The sequence below is a fragment of the Octodon degus genome, unplaced genomic scaffold, assembly GCF_000260255.1.
Source record: "Octodon degus isolate 3935 unplaced genomic scaffold, OctDeg1.0 scaffold00115, whole genome shotgun sequence".
NCBI classification, from domain to species: domain Eukaryota; kingdom Metazoa; phylum Chordata; class Mammalia; order Rodentia; family Octodontidae; genus Octodon; species Octodon degus.
The window spans coordinates 5,344,015-5,348,023 of record NW_004524691.1 but is presented as its reverse complement, the minus strand read 5'-3'; the positions used below and the strand labels follow the sequence as shown (position 1 = coordinate 5,348,023).

At 43.4% G+C, this 4,009-nt stretch overlaps 1 non-coding gene and 1 pseudogene across 1 annotated transcript; one reads left to right on the top strand and one right to left on the bottom strand.

Moving 5' to 3' along the window:
• Window positions 1-247: 247 nt before the first annotated feature.
• On the bottom strand, window positions 248-2,986 carry LOC101572851 (annotated as a pseudogene).
• LOC111812172 lies at window positions 2,019-2,120 on the top strand. Its single transcript, XR_002817747.1, has one exon. It is a non-coding gene; the product is annotated as a U6 spliceosomal RNA (small nuclear RNA).
• Window positions 2,987-4,009: the final 1,023 nt, after the last annotated feature.

Sequence of the window (4,009 nt, the reverse complement as noted above, 5' to 3'; positions counted from 1 at the left end):
CTGGCCACATCAATAAGCTGTCCAGGCTGGACTTGAACTTGCAGTCTTCCTGCCTTAGCCTCCTAGAGTACTGGCATTATAGGCATGTGCTACCACATGGATATTAAAAAAAAACAAATTAAAGAAAAAACCTGCTAACCTTTATGTGGGCTGTAAGGGTTAAAAAGGACACACTTAACCCTACCTCCTGCCCCATCACCCCTCAAAGTTCCCTCGGGGCAGGCACAGCTACCCTTTCCCTCCAGTCTCACTTCTCCTCCTCTTTCTTGTCCTTCTTGCCATCCTCGGTGGCCTGGGAGGCCAGGGAGCCCATGGCATTTCGGATGGCTTCATTGTTAGGATCCATGCCTGGAAAATTCTCTAGGACACTCTGAAGGAACCTGGATCCTGCATGACGACATAGTCATCCTCCTCCTTGGCTGGCTCAGAGGTGTCCGTGGCTGAACTGGCATCCAAGTCGGCTGACTCTGCCTGACCAAATTCTGCTCTCTGCAGGGACATCGCATGGCATAAGCAATCTGTTCTTCCTCCGTCACACTGCTTAGGTCAGGAAGCCCAGTATGGCTAACCTCCTGCTGGCTGATGGTCATCTTCAGCAGGGCATCATCTGAGTCTTCTGTCCCGGTAGTAGCAATCCCAGCTTCAGTTGTGGAGGCTGCAGCTGCCCGCCGGGCCTCCTCCTCCTGCCTCTGTCGTTGCTCTTCCATAGAAACACAAAGGGCCAGGGCCAGTTCAGGATCAGTACTGGGATCCACTCCAAATTCAGAGTCACTGGCACCAAGCCCCAGCATGGCACCACCCTCTCCAGCCAGAATGGGAGAACTGATCAGTGCATCAGCCAGGCTGGGCCCAGGACGCACTGTCACTAGATGAGAACCGGAGCCATCTTTGCCATGCAGAGTGTTTACAAAGGCTGTTAGCTTCTCTGTGTTCACCTCCTCTTCCCCAAAGTTGATAAAGTCAACATTCACTTTCTCTTTCTTAAGGCATTTAGCCAGTTTCACCAAATCTTTCTCATTGTCCTCCACAGGGCTCCCCACAAAGGCAATGATGCGCATCTTGTGATTCTTCCCCTGCTTGTGCTTCAGAGCCAGGTGGGCCATGCGGACACCAGTGCAGAAGGTGATCTTGCCCTTGGGTTTGACTGTGTGGAGCTTGGAGAGGACACGGCCAGTGTCGGGGTGAGGGTGGTCAGCACTTCACAGTCATTGGCCAGTGTGATGAGGCCCACATTGTTCTCAGGGTTGCTGCGGGTCTTTGAGTGACATACGATGTTTTTTTTTTTTGTTGTTGTTGTTGTTGTGGTTGTGGTTGTGGTTTTTTTTGTTTTGTTTTGTTTTGTTTTTCGGAACCAGGGATTGAACTCAGGCCACTGCGCTTGCCAGGCAAATGCTTATTCCACTGAGCCAGCTCCCCGGCCCCGAATAAGGGGGTTTGTTTTTGTTTTTGTTTTTGCTCCTCGAATGTCTTCAGGGCACTTTTGGCTAGCTGGAGTGTTGTGGGGATCGAACTACAGCAATCTGAGGCTGACAGCTTTGTGGAAGCAGCCACTTAAAGAACTTAGCTAGGGCCAGGGCCCCACGATGTTTTTTTTTTTAAATATTAATTTTATTGAGAAAGAAATAGCAATGAGACTGTTTCAAAACAGGTTAGTAGGACAGTTACAATAATTAACACATTGCATATTGTTGTCTTCGAAGTAGTTATTCATAGTATAAGATGCAGACATGATATCTTTTTGTTTCATTTTGTTTTGTTTTTGTTTTTGTTTGCAGTACCGGGGATTGAACTCAGGGCCCTGCATTTGTCAAGCAAGCACTTATTCCACTGAGCTATTTCCCCAGCCCCCGAGACATGATATCTTGTCTAAACACTATTAGTTCAAAACTTCCTTCTCAAAATTCTCAAAAAAAAAAAAAAAAAAAAAAACTTCCTTCTCATTGAACTAGAGAAAGAAACTGTACATCTATGCTATTTTGTATATACATATATTTTTTTCACTACAAAATGGTCCTCCAGTGCTCGCTTCGGCAGCACATATACTAAAATTGGAACGATACAGAGAAGCATGGCCCCTGCGCAAGGATGACACGCAAATTCGTGAAGCATTCCATATTTTTTTGGAAATTAATTAGAGCACAAACCACAGTTTTGTTTCTCTAAGCTGGACTGTGTGGATAAATAGAAATTCAGCATAGGCATGCTTAGTGTGATGCTGGGAGGAATTTTGACATAATCTTCTATTCTACACAAATATAACGCATTCTCAGCAAAAAAAAAAAATGGTCCTCCATTTATATCCACTTTTTTGTTTACTTTCATCAGAGATAGGTATTCCATTGCCATTCAAATATTGTGTGTGAATTCAGCAAAGTAATCCAATATAGTCCAGTAGTCCATAATAGTAGTGGGTTACCCGCAGGACTGGCAATGTCAGAAGTTGTTGACTTGAGCCTTTTACAGCTCAGCATATTAATACTGCTTTACTTTTTATACCTCATTTTTATAACTTTTCTGCTGGATAGTTAAAACCAAGTTGAAGCAAAAATTAGAGAAAAATAAGGGCTACAAGGATACCCAACATTGTGGCCCTAGCCCTTGAAGGTCAGTGGGGACTCAGGATATAAGAGAGACTGTACTGTAACATCCTGTAACTCAGTGGTGTCCCAGATTTTCTGATCAAGAATATTATGAGGCCACACAGGAAAGTGATTGACAATGTAGAGTGTGCCTAAGGAGAGTCACATAATAGTCACATGGAGAGAAAACATTCTCTCAGGCATTCACAGAGAGCAAATTGGTCAAGCAATGGCCATGACTCATCTACATGGCTGACACTGACAAAGGATCTACAAACTGCAGTACAGGGTTTCAGGATAAGTCTTGATGGAATTTGACTGACCTTGTCAGAGACATACGATGTTGACAGCGACCTGCACATACACTCACTGTTGTCCACACAGACCATAGAGCTTTCCAACACCATCCTGCTGCCTTCCTCTCTCCCAACCGTTTCTGTCTGAATATAAATCTTTCTTTCTTTCTTTCTTTCTTTCTTTCTTTCTTTCTTTCTTTCTTTCTTTCTTTCTTTCTTTCTTTTGCAGAACCGGTCTGGATATAAATTTTTTAAAGTAGGAATTATTTGTTTGGGGATACATGTGTACAGCTATTTAGAGAATCTGTCACAGAACGTTATCTTATTTGGCACTTAGAGCACACACCTTTCGCATTTGGCCAGTGGATGGCACCCTAGTGCTACTTTATCAGATGCATTGCAGCACAACCTTCTCAGATTGTGTATTTTAGAACAATAACTCTTTAAAAACTCAACCCTTGTGTTCACTAGATAAAGTAGAGAGAACTTTCCAAAGCTCAAACTCCTTAAAAGCCAAAGACTAGTATGCTCAAGGGCTAAAGGAGACCAACTCAGCAGATTCTTATTTAAGCCAAGAGTGTGGAGGTTGTGATCTAAGAACTACAGTTCGTTCAGTCAGAACAAAATTCAGGGCAATGAGAACAAAAATGTAATTATAGGGGCCGGGGAGATGGCTCAGTAGAATAAGCGCTTGTCTGGCAAGCACAAGGGTCTGAGTTCAATCCCTGGTTCCACCAAAAAAAAACCCCTAATCATGTGGCTTTTCAATGTAAGTAAATATGATCAGCTTGCCAGTGCTGCCTCTGGTGAAATGTCTCCTCAGCCTAGAGAAACGGGAGGAGGGTTGATCTGTCTCCCAGCAGACCCCTTTCCAGCCAAAGCGATGGCTGTGTCACTTAGAACGACCTCACTCATGACACACAAATGTCTTCACTTCGGCAGTACCTTCCCTATCACCACCTTCACACAATGTACTTTTTAATGAATTCCTAAAGCAATGGAAAGTCCTTTAATTACTCTGTGGATTAAAGGAGAAGTGAAGTCTTAATAAATCTCAAGATTGGAAAAATAAATAAATAAATAAATAAATAAAAATTTTGTAAGTCAAAAAACAGGTATATAGCTCAGTAGAGT